Raw genomic sequence first — 22,559 nt, forward strand, 5'->3', positions numbered from 1 at the left:
TCTAATTTTAAATCATTCAGGCTTCTCAAACCCTCCATTTATCATAAGTATTCCTTTTTCATGAATTCATATTACATAGTTCTATATACAGAAGGAAGAATGGGTATATGCATGAAAAATATTTATAAATCAGAATCTGATTTTTTTCCTTGGGTTTTGCAAATCTGAGTCTAATTAGAAATAGCTGTTTAATCATCTCTCATTTGTGTGCTATAAACCAAATGTTTAAAAATAGGCATTTTTAGAAAGGACAAGAATAATAATATTAAGTCTCAACTAATTAACTTATTTGGACTAGTGGAAAATAATCATTGCCAGCAGGAAAGTTTAGTCTAATTGTGGAAAACTGAGATCATTTGTCACAGATAAGGTGCCTATAATAAAAGAAATACAAAAGAACATCTCAATAGTTTGTGTAAATCTAAAAAAGAGAAAATGAGCTCAATTTCCATTGCATCAGGAGAGTTCGTGCTGTGAACTTTGCCAGTGAAGTTCATTACATTATTTTTTGAGAAAGTGATCAAGATCATGAATTTTCTTCATATTTATGCTCTTAAACATGGCCAGTTTAAAAAATATTTTGAAGAAGTTGAAGCAGAAAATGGATCTAGTTTGCTTTAATGAAAGCAGATGGCTAGGTCATGGAACTTCTTTAAAGATATATACCCAGCTGCTCTTTTTTTTACATAAATGCTAACAATTTTCTTTAAAAATGGAAACAAAAATAAAAATAAAACTTCCTTCCTACAGTTGTTAAGAGGGTGAAATGACATGGTATACTTAAAACATTTAGCATGGTGTCTATGTATAATAAGAATAAAATAAATGTAAAGTATCATCATATGAAAATTGGGTATGATGTACAAGGGGTATGAGGATCGAGGGCTTCTGCTCAATTTAAGAGGCACATTCCAGTGGTCCAAGCTGTATAAAGTTAGAATGTGCTGCTTCGGATGCAGTAAAATCTCCATCCCAGAATTCCCAAGCTAGGATGGAGAGTTACCTGGCAGTGTTTTAACCTAGAATTCACTTTTAATGGGTAAACAGATGGTTGTATGTACCCAGGTTGACGTTAATATTTTCCTCTATCTGGTGATTCATTAATGCCAAAGAATTGCATTATATTTTAAAATCTATACATTGATATTCTAGCATTTTAAAAGTTAAGTGGTTTCAAAGTCATGTCAATTGAACAGTGACATTATTTGTATACATTTTTAAAAAGCACATTCTAGAATATTATTCAGCCATAAGAAGAAAACAAATCCTACCATTTGCAACAATATGGATGGAGCCAGAGGGTATTATGCTCAGTGAAATAAGCCAGGAGGAGAAAGACAAGTACCAAACGATTCCACTCATTTATGGAGTATAACAACAAAGCAGAAACTGAAAGAACAAGACAGCAGCAGACTCACAGAACCCATGAATGGACTAGCGGTTACCAAAGGTAAGGAAAGGTGGGTGGGGAGGGAGGGAGAAGGGGATTAAGGGGCATTATGATTAGCACACATAAGGTAGGGGTGTGACAGGGAAGGCAGTACAGCACAGAGAGGACAAGTAATGACTCGGTAGCATCTTACTATGCTGAAGGACCGTGACTGCAATGGTGTGTATGTGTGTGGGGGGTACTTGATAATATGGGTGAATGTAATAGCCACAATGTTGCTCATGTGAAACCTTCATAAGATTGTATATCAATGATACCTCAATAAAAAAAATTTTTAAAGCACATTTTAAAAAAGAGAGCAAGAGAGAATCATGTCCTGACCCATGTACATGTGGCTTCTCCTGGCCTCTCCTGAATTCCCTGCCTAGCTTTTATTCATCCTGCTGGCCACCCAACATAGACTCTCACTATTGGGGGGAAAAATGGAAGCATTTACAATAGAATATATGCATCAAGCTTTGTGCTGTTAATGGTTATTGTGGTAAAATGTACATACCATAAAATTTACCATTTAACTGTTTTTCAGTGTATACTTCAGTGGCATTTAATTCATTCACAATATTGTGCAACAATTTCCACTATCCATATAGAGAACTTTTCATCATCCTAAACAGAAACACTGTACCCATTACACAGTAAGCCCCGATCTCCCTTCCCTGTAGCTTCCCTGTACCAGTCGCTGGTAACTTCTACTCTCCTTTCTGTCCCTATGAATTTACCTACTCTGGTTCCTCATACAGGTGGAATCAATGCAATACTTGTCTTCTCTGCTGCTTTTTCATATCAAGATTTTTGTTTAAATAAAAGGACTGCCCAAATATTTCTGGCCATGTGGATAAAGCCTGAGCACAGCTTAGCTTTACCCTCTCTTCTGTTCCTTATCTTCCATAAAATTGCTAACAGACACCTTCAGTGTGGAATCAAAACAGAATTGTGTCCTAACTGAATACACCTTAAAATAAACAAGGAAAGCTTGGACTTCTAAATGCAGTATTAGTGATGTGATCAGAGTATGTTAATGAACTGATACTAGGCTTCAAATGATGAATCCTATACAGGTAAATTTGCCTAGACAGTTTTCAACATGCTGTTATGTTGCTCCTTTAATGTATATTTTTGCAAAGTTAATAAGCTATTTAAATCATTATCCACATTTGACCAAAAAAATCATAGAGCCTATTTACAAATAAATTCCCTATCATTTGACTAGCTTTTGAAGAGGATGCATACATACCTTTGCTCTAATCCTCACTGTTAGTCATGGGCAAATTTTTCTCATGATGTGTATATACCCTCTGCTGTTTGATTTCACTCTATTCAGCTCTTTTTTGAATGTTGCTGTGTTGGGACTTTGTGTTGTGGACCAAGAAAGCACAGACAAGAGAGTGGGTTTGGGAGCCTCATTAGTTGGAACTCTGGTGGTCGGTAAGCTCCATGTATGCCATATTTAAGTGTGACTCTTTCTTTCTGCTCTGCTTTCTGGGATATCTGCTTCATCTTAAGTCTCCCTTTCAACAGGATGGCAGAATGTCTGCCAGGAGCCATCAGGACCACGTGCCCCACCATCACTTCCAGGGAATGTGGGAGTCTGTGCTGTCTCAGTATTGCAGATGAGAATGCCAAGATTCTTTGTACCGGGCAAGTCCATGATACCATCCCTGGACACGACAGTGACCAGGGGACCGAAAGAATGGGCTACAGGCTTAAGGCAACTGAACACTTGTGGGGAGCAGTCAGCTTCCCCCAAAGTACTTGGGCAACTATAGGTAATTTGGGAAAATGAAAAGGGAGAAAGCATGCAGATCCCCCAGTCTGCATGGTGGGGTGACTCATTCTTACATCCTGTGAATAACATGCAGAAATATTTTTAAATTATAAAAAAATCACATTGGAAAGCATGAGATAATTACTGTCTCTGGTGGAATATTTCAAGTAGATATCTATTATTTTACTACGTAGAAAATCTGACCACACAACTTTTTAGCTGCCTAATTTAGAAGTCTTGGAAAATAGTGATAATATTTGGAAAAAGGATGGCATACAGAACATACAAAATGACTCACATCTATTTTCTTGTCATAGGATAAGCAAATAAGATGGCTGAGAAAACAGAGTTTGTATCTATGCAGACATATCCCATCTATTCAATCAGTGTTTTCAATCTTTAGTTCTAGCATAGGAACACTTTCTTCTAATAAAGTAGAATAAGGAAAAATAACATGCAAATCAAATAAATTTACTCTGGTTCAGTTAAGGTAGAAATCCTGAATAATTTCCTATAAATTATATCACTCTGCTCATTTTTGCAATTTAGATAGGAAGAACACTAGATAGAAGTCAGGACACATTTAAACACCTGGATTCCCTTTTTGAATTTATCAGTATGTGACCCTGGAAAAGTCGTGTAAGCTAAACCTTCCTTTCCCAATTTCAAAGAACCAAGCCCTTACACTGATTTCAAAATTCATCTGTTTTGTTAAAATGTTAAACCTCAGGTATTACATATGAATGTCTATATCCAGCTTCTGTCTCAGGCATTATAGAGGACCAAGTATCCAGGCCAACACTTTGAAAAAAACAAAAAATTCTGGACAAAATGATTTTTAAGTCTTCTTAAACATGCCCAGTAGCTGGTGAGAAAGTAAGATGTGCTGAGACCAATAATTCAAGGACAAGGGGAGGTTTGGGACAGCCGAAGAGCCCTGAAATCTGCTTTCGTCTGAGGGCATTTAAATACTCAAATGAAATATTTGGCTTCAAATCTGGGGACTCTGCTGCCCCCTTCCTCTTTCCCTTCCCTTCCCTTTCTAGCGGAACATGGCCAAGGCTATGAGAACAGTGGAGAAGCCGAGGAAGTGGTGGTATGTTTGGAACTCAGAGAAGGGTCAGAGGCTGGTGAGGCTGAGGGCCCAGGATGCAGTGTGACCCGGAAGGTGGTGCTCTGAGCAGCAGTGGCCAGACCACAGTCCATTTACTTGCATTGCACATTGCACACATTTTTGTATTTACGTTTGTCATCTTCTTCTGTTCTCTTATTTCACTGTCTCTTGAATTTTGTATTTTCTTCCCTTGACATTTAATATCCATTCCTGACCTACCTGAATCAACCAGCACTTTGATGGCTACCAAATAATGCTCACCTATTTCCATTATTCCTTCCACATTTGCAAGGTGCTGTTTCATTGCAAAAGAGCTTTTTCTTCTTCCCAAATTATTTATTATTAATCTGTTTAAATCATTGCCATCCATTTACTATTCTTTATTTTATGTTAAAATTGGTCCAGATGTGGTCAGCTGGGCCTGTTCCAGCTGACTCCTGTCATTTTGATATGCCTCAAATTATTGAAAGCAAGAGTTGACAGAATTGTAAGAACTCTAAGAACTAAACGAATCCATGTACTGGGAGACTTTAACAGTTCTTTCAATGACTGTAAGTCATGTAGTCAAAAAATCAGTAAGATTATGAAAGTTTGAGCCACAAAATTAACAAGGTTACCTTAAAGAAGCACATAGAATATGGAAACTAATGACACCATAATTATAGAGTATACGTTCTTTTTAAGCACACAGAAAATATTTAGGAATATTGGTAAAGTTGGGCTACACAAACCATTTCTCCAAGGATTCCTCAGCCTTGGCACTATTGACAGTTTGGTGCAGATATTTCTTTGTTGGGAGGGAGTGTCCCATGCATTTAGGGTATTTAGCAGCATTCCTGGCCTCCACCAACTAGATGCCAGTACACACCCTTTGCTCACTTCTCCCCACCCTCCATCTCTGCTGCTAAATTCCTCAATTTCCACTATATTAAAGACTTATATGTATAAGAGGAGAAAAACAAAATTTTAGAAAAAAACTGAATAATTTTGTGTTCTTAGGGTAGGGAACATTTCTTATGCAAGACAAAAAAGAGAAATTTATAAAGAAAAAATAGGAATTTGACTACATTAAAATTAACAATGTCTATTCACCAAAAGTATCACAAAGAAAGAGAAAATGTAAACCATAGACTTGGAGAATATGTTTCCAACACATAAAACTGCCAAAGGATTAGAATTCAGAATATGTAAATAAATTCTATACACCAAAAAGTACAATTTTTAATAGGCAAAAGAACAGACACTTGGCAGAAGAAGAAAATCCAAATAGCCAGAAAGCATATGAAATCTTTTCAATCTTGTATTAGGGAAATGTAAATTAAAACTTCAGTTGGTTCCCATTTTCATATCCACCTGACTGGCAAAATTTCAAGTGTTAGAATATCAGGTGTTAGGAAGGCTGTAGAACAGCTTTTGAAATGTGAATTGATATAATAGTTTGGAAAACAATTTGACCTTATCTAATAAATTTGAAGATGTGTACATCCAATTATCATCAAAGTCCACTCCTAGGTATATATACTTCGGTATCTTAGTCTGCCCAGGCTGCCGTAACAAAATATCTGTCTTAAACAACAGAAATTTGTTTCTCACATTTCTGTAAGTTGGGAGGTCCAAGATCAAGGTGCCAGCTGATCGAGCTTGTGGTGAGAGTCCTCTTCCTGGCTTACAGACGGCCACTTTCTCACTGTGTCCTCACGTGGCCTTTTCTCAGGGCATGCTAGTGGAAGAGAGTGAGATCTCTCTCTTTTCTTCTTATAGCACCCCCAGTCCTATCAGATAGGACCCCACCATTATGACTTCTTTTAGCCTAATTACCTTTTTTTTTAAATTTTGGTATCATTAATCTACAATTACATGAAGAACATTATGTTTACTATAGCCTAATTACCTTTGACTCTATCTCCAAGTCACATCAGGGGTTAAGACTTCAACATATAAATCTGGGAGGGACACAATTCAATCCATAGCACTCAGAGAACATTTTGCCTATGTCTACCAGTTAGCATGTACCAGAATATTAACAGCCAACACAACTGTCTGGTGGAACCCAGCCTGACTATGGAGGTAATCTGCTAATCACCAGACATAGTATGAAGTCATTGTAAACCATACAACCCAGCTGAGCTGACCCAGACCAGAAGCACCTTCCCAGCCCCCCCCACAAAAGCACAGAGTAAATTAGTGATTTTTTTTTGAACCACAAAGTTATAGTATATTGTTATACAGAAAAAGCTAACTGACATAGTAGATAAGATATTCCAAATGTCTATGAATTTATACATACTTCAAAGTATCCAAATTAGATGCAATGAACAAGGGCTTATTATATGCAGCTGTGTCTTTTTTCAAGGATTACATAGGACAGAATCCTCCATTCCCCAGCTGGTGAGATGAAAAAATGAAACATAAATTCCTTCAAAATGTGATGTGCTCAAAGTGAAAATTGCAGTTCAAGGCAATAATTTTAATAAATTTCATTTGATAACAGATGAGTAGCTAAATAGTAGATAAAATAAATGATAAGAGGAAAAGCATTTAGGCTTAAATTATCAGGAAGGTTATTTGAGAAGAGGTAGAATATAATTATTTAGATAATTTACTCTTTAAAATGTCATTGATTCAAAATTTGGTCATTCAGATGGAGTTGAATCTGAGTCCTAAAGAAAGCAAAGTTCAACTTGAAGATTGTTATATTTTAAGCATCATGCTAAGTGATAATTAAAAGATGATTGGGATCTGTTCCCTGTCATTAATGAAGACAGATGCCATCAATAAAACACAGCCAATAATAACATAGAGATAAGCACAGGATAGCGTGAGAGCATAGGCATGAGATAATTTGTTCTCTTGTAGGTTTGGTGAATCTTTCTTGGACACATGTCCTGAATGGTGAATCTTTCTTGGACAAATGTCCTTAACTAAGCAGGTAAATGTTGGAAGAGGTGATCATAAGCAAAAACCCAGGCATATAACATAACATGGTATATTCATATTACTACTAGTAGGTAATTTATAACCCAATGGCTATTGCATACCTTCTATATTCCATTCACTATACTAGACAGAGAATACAATAAGGAATAAAATAGGAATGATATAAAGGAACTTAATGTCAGTAAAGGTAGTTATGTAATAAAAAAGTGAACAGTATGTGGTGGGGACTTGATAATGGGGGGAATTTAGTAACCACAATGTTGCTCATGTAATTGTATATTAATGATATCAAAAAAAAGGGAGATAGCTTAAGGGATGGGAAATCATCAAGTTGATCAATATATGAATTATAAGAGAAAATGGAGATAAAGGGGAAGAAAGCATAAAAAAAAGTGAACAACCCAATGTAAAATTGCAAGTTACAAATTATACTATAAAGAAAAAGAACAGAATGCTGTTCAATGTCTAATGAAGAGCAATGGAAGTGTTTTCACCACAGGAGTAGCATGATTTAATTTACAAATTTGGCACATTAGACTTTCTAAAATAAAAATTATCCCCGGGAGGGGTATGAAACAGGAGAGATAGGGGCCTTCTAAGTCATACTCAGTACCACCCTTGGGTTTTGTTCTGAAGGTGAGGAGATGCCCTTGAGGAGTGTGGAGAATGTGGACTACATGACTAGATTTATACTGAAGACAGTACATTCAAGTCCCACTGCGGATCTGGAAATGATGTGAATGGATGAAGGGCAACGGGTAAGGCTGAGAAAGGGAGTCAGTGAGGAGGCTCTCTCAATAGTCCAAACAAGAAATGGTGGAGGCTTGACGATCTTAAATTTCCTATTGAAATAGAACAAAACGATTGTCCTTAAAGAATATAGATCTAGGAAATGAATTGGGGAATTTGAGGAAGCATTTGAGGAAGTTTTAGAATTATTACTGAAGGGAAGGAGAGATGGAATTGATTAAGGACATGGAAAAAATTGTTGAATGGCCCACCACTGAGGAATGGTACAGGAGATCATGTATTTTTATGGTTTGCAACAGGCATCTATGATTTGTCTGTCTAGCACTACCCAACCTTGGCATCTGCAAGTCTCCCCCTTTGAAAAAATGCCCCAATGTTAAAATATCCCTCAAGTGTGGGCTACAGCGACCTTAAATTACTTTGCCTCATTGGCTGAAGTGATCTGTGAGTGGGTATCTGTCTCAACCTGATCCAGTCCTGAAGTCTCAGTGATCAGTGATAACTAACATATTCAGAACCAGGCACTATTCAAAGACTTCCATATTAACGTATTTAATCACCATCACAATGCAATGAAGTAAATTATTATCTCTGTTTTTTCAGATAAGGAAATTGAGGCACAGGGATGCCAACTTGTGCCAGGCTGCACACAGACCAGGTTTTGAATCCCAGGTGACTTGCTTTACAACCCACATTTTCTTAACCAGTACCTAATACTGCCCTGGACGAGTTTCTTCACCCAGAAATGTGTGTCTGTTCCAAAGTGAACAATCAGAGATTTTTCTTGGATTTCTCACCTGAGATATCAAGGAAACAAATCTCTTTGAATTAATTATTTGTTTTCTTCATGTAAATTCCCCAAAGTGGAATTACTGGCTCATACAGTACTATTTTTCATTTTTTGGAAAAATTTCATACTGATTTCCATTGTGGCTGCTTCAATTTGCAATCCCACCAGCAATGTATAAGGGTGTCTTTTTCTCCACATCCTCACTAACACTTGTTATTTCTTGTTTTGTTGATACTAACAAATTAGTTAATACTGACAAATCACACTCTGATTGGTGTGAGGTAGTATCTCACTATAGTTTTGATTTGCATTTACCAAATTAGAGATGTTGCACATCTTTTCCTGTGTCTGTTGGCCATCTGAAGGTCTTCTTTGGGAAAATGTCTATTCAGATCCTCTGCCCATTTTTTAATCAGGTTATTTGTTTTTTTTGGTGTTGAGTTGTATGAGTTTGTTACATATTTTGGATAGTAGCCCCTTATCAGATATATTGTTTGTGAATATATTCTCCCATACAGGAGGTTGCCTTTTCATTTTGTTGATGGTTTACTTTGCTGTATAGAAGACTTTTAGTTTGATAGGCACCCCAATATTCCCTGCAGCATTACTTACAACAGTCAATATGTGGGAGCAACCAAAGTGTCCATCAATAGATGAATGGATAAAGATGAATGGTTAAAGAAATAAAATATTATTCAGCCATAAAAAGGAAGTCTTGCCATCTGTGAAACATAGCTGGACCTAGAGTATATTATGCTAAGTAAAATAAGCCAGGCAGAGAAAGATGAGTATCATATGGTTTCACTTACATGTGGAACCTGAGAAACAAAAAAATGAACAAATGAACAAAACAAAAATAAATTCATAAACACAGAGAATGTACAGTTGGTTACCACAGAGGGGTGAAATAGGTTAAGGGTATAAAGAGGTACCAACTTTAAATTATGAAATAATTTAGTCTCAGGGATGGAAGTATAACATAGGGAATATAGCTCATACTATTGCGATGTCTTTGTATGGTGTCAGTAACTACATTTATCATGGTGAGCAATTAATAATGCATATGATTGATGACTCACTAATTGTTCATCTGAAACCAATATGATATTGTATATAAACTACATTTCAATAAAAAATGATTACAAACAAAGAAGAAATCTAATCTCATTTTATCTCTGATGATAGAATTAGAAGAATCAGGCCTGGCTACTGCGAGGCACCATGAATCCAGCTGTATGGAAGAAGTCTGACTGAGAAACTGAGGAAGACCTTCTGAAAATGTGTCTTCAGAGACAGAGATGTTATGGGATGTTTGGATCTCTGGTTGCAGTCATCTCTGAGACTAACTGGAGCCCTGACGTCCAATTAATGTGATGATGTGAGCTCTCACAGCTCCCTTTCTAGATAAACTAGCTTAAATTTAAAGCTTATAACTAAGAGTCATGAGTAAATAAGGATACCAATCTGCATAGCAATGGGAGAGTCTTTAGCAATGCTCAGTCATCCGGAGAGATGGCAGCTGGCTGTGCTAGTCCTGGCTGGGGATTCACCAGGCAGCTGTGTCAGAAAGACAGGGACACAAATAAGTTGAGCATGTGAGTCAGTCAGGTGGGAAAACCAGTGAGAGCGGAAGAGTATATAAAAGTATATAAAAGAAAGCAAGTCCTTGGGTAGAGTGGGCAAGTAATTTAACCCACTCAAGCCTCAGTTTCCTCATTTTTGTTTTAGGATAGTAATTGTCTGTCATTCCCGCATGTTTTGAGGATTAAATGAGATAATCTATATAAAGTATTTAACCTAGTGCCTACATATAGTAATTGCTCTACAAATGTCCCTGTAGTTGGAGTATGTACCTGGTGCTATAAGAACATAGACTCACAGAGAAGGGAAGTTTGAGCTGATATTGGAGGATAAATGCAGTCAGACAGCTGCAAGGAGGCAGATACACCCTTCTTTAATGCACCCAGGCCCACGTGTTCATCCCCTAACTTGCAATACAGGTGATACTGGACTCCTACACACATCCATAGAAGCTAAAGTCATAGTCCAAAAAATGTAAATAGATGGTTTCAGTGATAAATTCTAAGTAATATGCAAAGTCTGTAAAGACCAAAAATGTAATCCAAAACAGTTAAGCATTTAAATTTCAGGTTTTTCTTAGTAACCAAATGCTTCTATTATTAAAACATTAATATACATATAATTGCATCATCACTGATGACATCTCTCCCTCCTTAACAAATGTGATTTCAGCTTGTACTTTTGCAATGAATGATGAAGAAACTTCCAGGTGGAGAGGTGTAATTTGTGAGATTTTCCATACTCTATTCACATTGACTTTAACTTCCATTTTAAATTACAGACAGAATTCCCAAAATTTCAAATAGCCCCAAGAGATCTGATGAAACAGCTAATCTCTTTCTCTGAGCAAGCTAACAAAAGCAATTTCTTACTGAGCTATATGCTACCCAGTGGGACTGATAATGAATCTGCATTATGGTAACGTTGATAGCAAAGGAAGATTAGAAGACCTTTTGGGGAGTTCTATTTATTAGGTGGTGAATGTGTCTCTCTGCATGTGGATCCTTCGGTTTAGATCTGTTTTTCACTCAACTATGCCAGACCTTCTGTCTTTCTGCTTTTAGCAACTCCTCTGAATTTATAATATCCATGCTATTACATACTACAGTGTCAGTAAATACCAAACCAACATGCTGAACAGCTTTCTCAATGTTCAATTTCCCTCACTGGAAAAGACACTAGATTTACATAGCCGATTCTGGGCTTTATACTAATTTCCCTCTAGGATTCATAAAGAGTTCAAACTTGTGCTAACACAGAGGACAGTGCTTGTTTATCTGTTTGTTTACATATTGGAAAGGGGGAAAAAACCTTGTTTGTTTTTTTTATGTTGTCACACAAATATGAAGAAGCAGCATTTGCTGGGAGTCTCCTACAGGGAGCACCTTCACCTTATTGGAAACCCAACTGAAAAACTCAGTGGTTACCAGAGAAATAACTCAATTTGACAATCAGAAGCACTCGCTTGCTTTTACTAACCAGTTCTCTTCTCTATGGTATCTTTGTCACCTGATCTTTAGGGGAAAGGAAGCGGCATCCTCTGTATAATCATTCACAGATACAGGCCAGTAACACTACCTTATTATTATGTTCAGCTTGCTTGTGGGTGAGCTGGAGACAGCTGTTCATATTACCCAAGAGGTAACAGATCAATGAAAGGAAGGAAGGACAAGTTTTGAGCTGCCTTTTTGCAACAATGTACTTTATAGAAGCCAGGATATTTTTAAAGCATTGTATCAGGAAACAATGACTGGTAATGAAGTAAAATTTTCACAAAACAAACCTTTGTTGTGTTGTTGTGATTAGTAAGTAGTTTTAAACTAAAATTTCTTGAATGGAAACAAAAAGAAAATATTTTTTGGATACCAAAAAATTATATAAATTATAGATAGGATAGATATTTTAGTGATCATATAATTAAAACAGGTTATGAACCTGCAAAAATATACTTTCATGGAAAATAATCTTTTAAAAAATGTTCAGCCTAAATGCGGTACACATTTACAATATTTCAAATACAGTGTAATACAGCATTACTTTAACAGTGATTTTGACTATCTTACGTTTCATGATAGGTACTAATATTAACATACATAAACCCAATATGTATAAGTATCACTTCCCATATTTCTTTGACAATTCCTATTGGAAAGCTTCTTTTGTATATTTAACAGGTAGTAGTCAGATTTATTAGAATATTTTGGTTAAGAAACCAAAAAACTGATGTTGATTATTCCTAAATACTAAGGTTCAAAGCCACACTGGAGACATGGGTTTATCTTCATGTAAAATGCTGTTTATTTTAATTGATGAGTATGCCATCTAAAACTTATTATCTTTTCAATGAAGCTTTTCAGTTATAGATTATTAATTCTGTATTTTCATATTCTGTGCTTACAAGTAATTAAACTTCCAATTGCTACTATTGGCACATAGCACTGGGGAGCATTTTTGCTTTCCTTTAAGTTCAACTTGAAATAGACTACAAATAAGTGTAAATGCATTTTAGCTATTAAAATTAGTTTGATCTTAAGTCTTTTTTAATACTTTATTCAGTCAAGGTCTAAAGTTTCCTATTAGGACCAATATGTTAGACTATTGGAAATTATAATTCTTCTTTTGTAATAACCATCATTAATTTGTTATTAAAATTACTTAATATAAAAATATGACAAAGAACCACCTGGAAACATATACTTAAATTTATGGACTTGCTGTTAACTGTGTTTTAAAATCAGCCAAATTAGTTTCTGGGGAAAAAGACCCATTTTCTTGTTCAGCTGAGTTGGATGCGTTGTCCTAAAAAATGCCTAGAGTAAGGTCCCCATCCACCTGCCCAGGCGTTCTCCCCTCATTGTTGATATTTCTCTGTGTTCAGTGGTTTCTCCCACTTTGTTGCATTCCACAGCTCAAGGCGCTTCTTTGAAGATACAAAGCCATTCAAGCCTTCCCTACTTTGCAGCTTCCTTCTAAAGGGAGAGTAAATGAAAAAGCCATACAGTTCAGACAACTTAAACGGGGCAGCAGGAGGGCACGCTGTTACTCTGTTGGGAATAGCTGTGAATGATTCCCAAGTCATCTCTTGGAAAAGAAGTAGAGAATGACCTTTCTTGAAATCAGGATGAAAAAGGGTAACAGAAAGAGGCTGGATAGTCCCCTCTGGAAAAGCAAACTAAGGCTCATAGAAGACCACAGGAAAGCACTGCATTTAGACAATCAACTGCTGGTTTAACTCCTGATTTTGCAAAGGGCGTCAATAGGTGACTTTTGCTAGTAGGTGCTGCCTTTTTCTTACTAAAGAAAATCAGGGATAATCACAAAGTCAAGGAAACCCATGGGGTTTTGCAGTTTGACTGACCTTCTAACATCACATATAAGTTAAGTTTTCTTGTCCCTAAAATGAGTATTTCTCCAAATCTTTGCCTGGATTCTCTCACCTCATCATGCTACATTGCAGCACCTGAGCTGGTACATCTGCACAGACAGTGAGAACCCTTGGGTAGCTGTACTAAAGCATATAGAAATGGTCTATACACTGGTAAAAACACAGAGAACCATGAGTAGATCTAACTCTGCCAGTCTATTATTTTTTCAGTTGCCTTTTACATGAAATAAAATGAAAAAACATATTCTCCTCTGCTTACCTCAAAAAGGTTTCCCTCAGAATAGTTGCGAGGGGGGGAAATCAAGGAGGACTTGAGTCTAATACTTGGCTTAAGTCTCAACTACCTGTGAGCATAAAGGGAAGTTCTCATATTTTGTTAATTGTCAGTTTCCTCTTTTACAAGCTCCAGGATACTATATAGGGATGAAATAATGGACTGGGAGTGAGTGGTTGCCAGCAGTTCCAGGCTGGGGGTGTCTCTGAGATTGCCTCTGAGCTCCGAAGGAAGGCTCTCACAACCATTTGTCACTGGGTATGGAAACAGCAGGATGAGATCTGTAATCCTAGGATTAGATGATTTTCCAGGCTTGTCTGAGACAAAGTTCAATGATGTTAGGGTAATAGGACTCAACTGAAATAGGTATCTGAAAGTTTGATTGGGACGAATATCTTTTCCTTCTTTACATCCTCATCAACAAGCATATAATCAGCTCACAAAAATAAGTGTGTTTTGTGTAACAGAATTTTATGTAATTAAAGTGAAGGTGGTGGTAAAGTAAAAACCTTACAAATTGTTGCATACACTCTTGGCTTACTCACGTTTAGGAGGCAAATGCGCACACAAACCAGCTTTCCTATCGTCTACAGCAGCACGTCAGGGCACACTCTCACATGTTTAGTCTTGGTGAAGACTCGCCAGTGGTTCCTCGCATGACTAAGAAGAGGTCATCTGTATGGGTCTCAGATACAGGCCTTTGTTATAGGCCTAAGATTCTCTTTTCCAAGCTTTTGGAAACCAAATTAATGTCTTTGGATTTTTGCCTCAAGAACTTCCCTAAGTTGGCTGTGTATTAGAACAGAATTGGACATGCCTAAAATTGTGCTGGTCTCCATTATCCTGGTCTGAATCAAATAATATACTATTTGAAGAACGATCAGGTAACAGAATTTGGGGACAGGAAAATGGGCAGTTTTAATTATCCAGCTGACATTATACTAGTGCTAAGCATTATACTAGCTATCAGAAAGGAATAGAAATGTCTTGAGACCACTTGAAGAGAAACGTATCAACAAGTATAAAAGCATAAGCTAATTGCCTTACCCATCAGAAATCCTGGTGAAAGTTATAAAACACATGGATAAAACTACAAAGATTCCTAGATATGCTGAATCTCAAGACAGTCAGCAAATTATAAATTCTGACTTTTATAGGAAATACTCATTTGCTTTAGTTTCTTCTCTAAATACACAAGTGAAGAAATATTGGGGATGAGAATGAATTGAGCTCTGATTCAGAAATTAAAATGACTTTGCAATATATGGAGAAAGCATGTGCCTGAGGATGGCAGTGGTGCAATTTCTACCCCAATGCTGGTATACTCAAAGCCTGTTCCTCGATTATGTTAAACAAGAATGTGAAGAATTCTTAGGAAGTGGCTTCTTGTATACCACCCTGCCAGTATCCCACAGTCCTCTCCTGAAAGCTGGAGAAGTGAGGGTTTGATCTGGGAAAATCTAAATAAAAAATTAACAACTGGCATAGATATTAGTAGAGGGTTACATTACTATCTGTACTGGTACTTTCTAAAACAGTTCAGTTTGAAGTTTAAAATGAGCCAAGTACATTCTCAGAGCTGTTCTGTTCATCCTTTTTCCATTGCTTTGTTAAAAAAAATTCACCTATGTTTCAGGATTTAACCTTTGCTAAAGCATAGGGCTGAGACAATCACAGCAAAACACCTCCCCCTCAAAACTAGTACTTCAGAGCCCTGCTAAATCCAAAGAAGAATCCTTTCTCTCCTCCCCAGTCCCACAGTCCCTCAGGATTTTAAATGGTAATGACCAGTTCATTTGAGAAAATGGCATTTTAGTGCTTCCCTTCAGAAGCTGTTAAGGCATATAAGGGGTCTTCTTCTCAGTGATGTGCACCTGTTTTTGTTTTCTAGCATTACTGGAACTGACCTGGCATGGATCACTGGGTGAGCAGGCAATCTTAAACACTTTTCATATAAATTACTGGTTCCTTTCCAAGCAATTGCTCACAGGGTAATATACCATTTTACAATGCTGATAGCAATGTTCTGGGCTCCACCCCCCCCCCCCCAGGAAATGAGCAGACAAAAAGAAGAATGGAGATGTGAACCTCAGAAATGTACAATCTGCTTCAAACTCAAGTATATACATAGCAGGTGCTCTGGGATCCTTCAAGTCTATTTCTTTTTTTTACTTCTTTCAAGCCTACTTTTCTTACTACTAAAAGCCATCTGCAAAAACACAAATATCAAAACAACATCCTCTACATATGTGGAACACTACAAAAAGCAAAGCAGTAATAAATGTAGATGTTTACTACAATATATTTTTCAAAATTTTATGGAAAGGAAAGGAATGCTTACATTATACTAGTGCTAAACATTATACTAGCTATCAGAAAGGGCATCTTTTCCTTCTTTACATCCTCATCAACAAGCGTATAATCAGCTCCACATTTTAAGATCCACATTTATTACACAGAAATGACACATCTTGCTCCCATGCCATGCAATGAGGCTTACCATTAATTGAGCACTTCAAGATTCACTGGATGCTAATGATGGCCACATTTTCCAAATCAGTCTTTTTTCCCATGAACTCTGACAAGGTGTGTTTTTACTGACAGTTGACTCGGATCAGAACTTGCAGTATTGTATTTCAGGTTGCGGCTCTGTAAAATCCGTACCTTTCTTTGAAGTTAAACAGTGTCGATCTGTTTCCATGTCTGAATAACTCTTAGGAGAGCCTGCCTCACCCAAGTCAACTCATTGAAACACACTATTTCCCCATAATTGATGTTCCAAATGAATGTCCTTTCATAATAAAATGTGCTGGAAAACAAAACAACCTTGCATCCGGCACAAGTTGCATCATAATTAAATTTTATTTTATCCCATCGACGCATGCTAAATGTTGAGCAAAATATCATTTTAAGTAATTTGTTTGTATTCTTATCTGTAGGAGTTGGAAATTAACAGCGTTGCTAGTTTGCATTTACTATTAAGCCTGGAGAGCCGAGATTGCTTTGCAAACATTACAGTTATTATGTCTGCAGTTGGTACTCTTTGTATAAACTATTGATCAGCCAGCTTATTTTTCTTTCTGCTTAATGAATATTATAGCATAGCTGTTTACAACACTATAGTTAAGGTTGTATCAGCACTTCCATTATAATAAACCCTCTGTTACAGGGGGTTTATAACTTTGTTCTGAAGGGCAATAAATAAATAAACAGTTTATTCTTTTCTAACAATCCTAGAAATTTCTGACTTCAAACAGAAAAATGTTTATAGGCTATTTGAGTGTGGTTTCTTTTATTTAATAAAGCCAAGAGAAAGAAAAAGAGTGTAAGTTAAAAGAAGACAAAAAAGCAGTCAATCAACAGAAACCTTCATGATCAAGTTTAATACATTTCTACTAACATTACAAAATATTATACAATAATTAGTTTTAATATTAAACATGCATTTATACTACATAAGACTTCTTCCAACCCCCAATTCCCAACTATGTACCCTTTAAGCAATTCTTAAGTCTTAATGATCTTCTGTTAAGAGAAAACTGAGTTTGGGTTATTTAAAGAGAAAGAAGTATGACAATTAGAAAATGCCGTATATGAAAAGGTGCAATTAAGGTAGAATATTTATTAGAAAACTAGGGATTTAAATATCTGCCTGACTTTTTGACCTTACTTCAAACCAGCCTGCTATTCTTCTCATAATGTCCTGATTTAAGAGATGAAGGAAAATAATCGCTATTTATATTATTCTTGTTGTTACTCGTTTTACAGTCCAACTCTGAAATGATCTCAGAATCAAAAACAAAAATGTGTTTGTTTTTTCCATCAAATATTTGGGTATAACACCAATCCATAAATTCATTAGGGCACTTATTGGAAGTAAGTAGACATAGGTAAGTATAACTCAATTATCAAGGAGAGCTTATCATAGACATGATATAGTTTGGAGTAAGAAAAACAATTCTATGATGACTTTTTCTTTGTAACTATTCTTCTCTGCTACTACCCTCTCTCCCCTGACATGGGTTTAAAGATTTCTTAAAATATGATCCATAGCCAGCAAATTACTTTCAGCCACATATTTCATCCATTCTGAATCAAGAGAAAAGGGGGTAAAGGATAGAAGGTTAGGGAGGGAGGAACAGTGGTGACAAAATTGTGCCATTTGGCTCTGAGATTTGTGTAAACATGAATGTGAGTATATACTTACTATATGTATTCAGTGAGCATATACACAGTCCATGCATTTTCATGCTGTAAAACAAGTCCGTTATTTATAACCATTTTAACCACTTCTTTGTTAAGAATGGAAGTTTGCAACATAAAGTTTGAGTGCTGCAAGTTATAGTGTGTTCAACCTTCAGCTCCCCACCTTCTGACCTGTGGGTAGTTTATCGGCATGCTCTCTGTGTCTGATTAGAGAATGTATCAGTGAGATATGAGTCTTATTCCTTGTTCTTGAGGAAAGGCAAAGGATTGGGAAAGAAAGGGAGACTGTGGATGAGAGAGTCACTAAAAGTCAGAAGATGGAATCCTAAGTGGGAAGGGCAGAGACAGGAAGTGTACAAGCAGAGAAATCTCTGCTTAAGGTAGTGGAGGAATATCTGCTGAGCTGATTGGTGAGGCCCTGTGTCTGAGTTAAAAAGCCTTGAGAAAGTTACTTGGCATAATTTCTCCATCTTCAATGATTTCCTACTGAAGTGCAAACATCAACCTTGGACTGTCTCCTGAGGAATGCTTAACAAAGTCACTGAACCACTGGTACCCTGATATCTTTCTAGATTTGCCAAACTTGGATAGCTCTTTAGTAAGCCTCTGCCTGAAGTTTATCTCCGTCTTTTTTTTTTCTCTCCTATTGGGAAACAGGTCCATTAGTAAATATGCAGATGTAAAAATGATCTTCCTCTTACTTCTCCATTGTGATATATCTTAGAATGTTCAGAAGTGCACTCTATTGTTAAAGCTATTTGTGCCGGGTGTGCTAATGCACTCTTTGATTGAGTGAATTAGCAGTCATAACAATCTGGCAGTCTGGCCACAATAGTGTGCTCAAATTGGTTTGTGTTATTGCTGGACTAGAAAATCTAGTGTTAGTTGTTTTTTACGCTGGGGCATTGCTTGTACCAAACTCCACTTTCTATTTAATTTTCCAATACATTTTGAAAGATTGAACTGCTTGTGATCAACATTTGATCCACTTGCATTATTTTAAAAAAAAATTCTGAAAGTAATTTTAGATTCCAAAAAACCTTGCTTTCAATTAGAGTGTGCTTGGAATGGTAAATCTCCCTTTGAATCTATTAAGCATGTTATCTCCTTGTCCTGTCACTGAAAGGAATTCAGCATATAGCTACACATCTATATTTTTCTGTGCATGTTTCTAATAAAACTTGGGAAAAAATTAAAAGAATCAAATTGTAATGAACCTTTTCTTGTTGCCTTTCTGCCTATGCCCACATTGTTTCTGTTTCACTTGGTGATGCTATGAAAAGAGGATACTCAAAGCTTTCAGGAAATTTTGAGAAATTCAAGAAAAACATTAAATATCTATTGTCTTTACATTACCCAATCATTTTAGTTTTTTATTCTATGAAATATTCATTTTCATTCTTTTTCTTTCAAATAACTGTATCAGTTGTTACATTAAAACTCTGAAGATTTAAAGACATGACTTATCCTGGCTTTGTCAATATTTATATCTTTCTTACAATCTGTGAAATCATTTAGTGAGTTTCCCCACTTGGGAAATCAGTGAATAAAATAGGTCAATGGATAAGGATGGAATGGATGTAATACAGTGCTTATGCCACTCTGGGTTATAAAAAGGGTCAAAACCAAATCCCCGTAGAGTTCATGATTTTATACTCATAAAATAAATGATACTTACCCAATTCCAACTATAAGATCTCCTTTCTATAGATCTATTCTTCTTTTTTAAACCACAGGTTTTGCAAGTACATTTTTATGTTTCCCTGTTTCAAAAGAAACATTTCCTTGTCACTGCCCCTTTTAAACAAATAGGATGCCCTCATCATTGAGCTAAAGTGCCTCTTGTTATCCAGGTATTCACCGCAACTTTAGCTGCTACAGCTACCCTGTAATTCCTACTGTCTCCTGCAACCTTACAGCTCTTCTCCAAACTGCATTTCATACTGCACCGAACTCTGTATCCTGCACCGCTGTTTGTTAAGTAATAGATGGTGAGACCTGAGACCATTCTCTCCATTAGTTCCCATTCACAGGGATATAGTCGTGGGCACTGGAGGAGGTGGGAGGGGAGGGGAGGAGCCAGGAGGGGGGAAGAAAATACCTTCCCTGAACTGTACAAGCTCAGTTTCAAACGATATTCTAGGAAAGAAATTAAAGACTTCTTAATTAGTGCAGCAATTAAGCTTCCTTGGTAGCATTTTAATCAGCGCAGGCGCTATCAAAGAACAAACAGAACGATTTGCCGGTCTTTGAATTTTAAACAGGTTTATTGATTTCAGCACAATACATCTTCACAAAACATAGGGTGAATTTCCTAATATCAGTTACAGTACTTTGAGTTTTGCTTATGCATATTTAGCGCAGGTTGGAGAAGATGTGATGGAGGGAGAGGACCTGAAACAACCAGAGATGTAAAACAAACAAACAAGACAAATGCTTTTAAAGCTAAAGATGCGGTGTAAAGAGTGAGAATCTGAAATATCAGCGGAGTTGATTTATTTACTGCAGTTAAATACTATTTGCCTTAATCATTAGTAACATTTCTCAAAAAAGAAAGAAATCCTAAAATTTTGGAGGCTTTTTTCCCCTACGTATTTTAATTTACAGTGTACGATTTATCTAGTCCTATTGTTTGATCAAAAGGGTTAGTGGTAGTTCCTAGAAAGGGTTTAGAGACCCGAGTTGGGCATTTAGGTGGGGGCGAACGTCCCCAGCTCTGCTACTGAATGAAGCACGTGCTGGGAGGTGCAGGTTTCTCTGCAGAAAATTTGGAGTTTGTTTCGAAGCTGGGTGGGATTATGGCTTGATCAGCTATTATTACTTCCTGCCTGTGGCTTCTGAATGTGGCAGGTATTGGGGGAGTGCCACTTAAAGGAAATGTGAGAAATGAGAATGGTGCAGGCAGATTTTTGGCACTTAATTCCAATTTTTTCCACTTATAGGTCTAGACTTTAAACTGAAGAAAATGTAGTTTTGCATTTTAAACTATAACAGTGTTTATTAAACTGGTGCTTGCAATTCCAAAATAAAATTAGCATTTCAGGTCTTAGTATCTATCTTCTTCCTTGTCTCCACTCACCTACATAGTAATTTGGCGTTTTAAAAAAGTTAGTATTTTCCAAAACATGAGTAAACACTTGAAATGTTTTGATGTATGTGATATAAATTGAATCCATATTTTTAACTGAGGAGAGATATGAGGAGTGAAAAGTTAATATATGTTATTTCTAAATATGTTAAATTGGCTAATAAGGCCAAACAACTGGGTAAACTAGCTATCTTTGTAGACATTTATCTCCTTTTTGGTAATAATCACTTTTCTGAATCCTTAGAACTCTGGTATAATTGCTGTGCCCCAAAAAGTTTAGCATAAATTTAGCCAAATTAGTCAGTAGTGTCTGTCATATTTCTTTGTAGGCATTTCCTGCAACTCTTGACACAAAAAACTTAAAAAAGTTTAAAGAATTAAAATGATACAGAAATGTGATAATTTCAACACCAAAAAAGACAGGAATTTCATTATGATATTTCCCAACACTGTGAACCTGATACTAAGTTTATTTTTAAAATCTGTCAAATGCTCAAGCATTGTTTCTGTCTTGTGAAGTAATGAACATGCATAGATAGGTTTAAAGTCTAATTATTTAAGGTTCCTAGAGATATAAACAGAGAACAGGCCTGACATAAGCTCAAACCATATGTTGGACAAAAATCCTTGAACAAATACCCCCATGCAACAAGTTCAAAAAGGGAAGAAAAGGAGATAGGAAAGCAAGCAGTCTAAAATCAGCCTTATGTGTTTTAAACAAAACTACTTTTTCTGCCTTTACAACTCAACCAGTGAGCTTTGTTCTGTTTTTTTCATTATTTACAAAACACATTTTCACTGATAAACTGCAAAAGGCTATGCCCAAATACACTGATAGTTTTCAAATAGGAAAAGAAAATCGTGTTATTCATATAACACGTGAGCAACTAGTCTTGAGTCTAAAGGGCATGAGGATAGTTGGTTTTTGTGCAAGACAGGTGAATTAATAATAGAGTTTAAGGTAAGAAAAATCAGTGTTTTCTCGTTTTCCTCTTTCTATATCTTCAAGGATGCCTGATCTCTTCAAAGTCTCTAGGTATAATAGGCATTTCTGACATGCCTTTGGGGAGAAAGTGAAGTTGTTCCGAACGATCCCCAACACGGCAAACATTTCTTTTCATAACCTTTTAGAAAATAAGGAATTGAATACAAAGCATTCCGTTATTCTTAGGTGACTTCAGGCTGACTCCCCCCACCCCGTAATTTGAAAACTGTCCTG

General features: G+C 36.4%; 1 long non-coding RNA gene across 1 annotated transcript; it reads left to right on the forward strand.

Annotated features, from left to right (window-relative positions):
- The first annotated feature begins 7,923 nt into the window (after window positions 1–7,923).
- Window positions 7,924–12,126, forward strand: LOC118967763 (uncharacterized). The gene is made up of 3 exons (XR_005054995.2): window positions 7,924–8,024; window positions 8,620–8,688; window positions 9,992–12,126. It is a non-coding gene; the product is annotated as an uncharacterized lncRNA (long non-coding RNA).
- The last annotated feature ends 10,433 nt before the right edge of the window (window positions 12,127–22,559 follow it).

The sequence above is a fragment of the Manis javanica genome, chromosome 2 (genome assembly GCF_040802235.1).
Source record: "Manis javanica isolate MJ-LG chromosome 2, MJ_LKY, whole genome shotgun sequence".
NCBI lineage: Eukaryota > Metazoa > Chordata > Mammalia > Pholidota > Manidae > Manis > Manis javanica.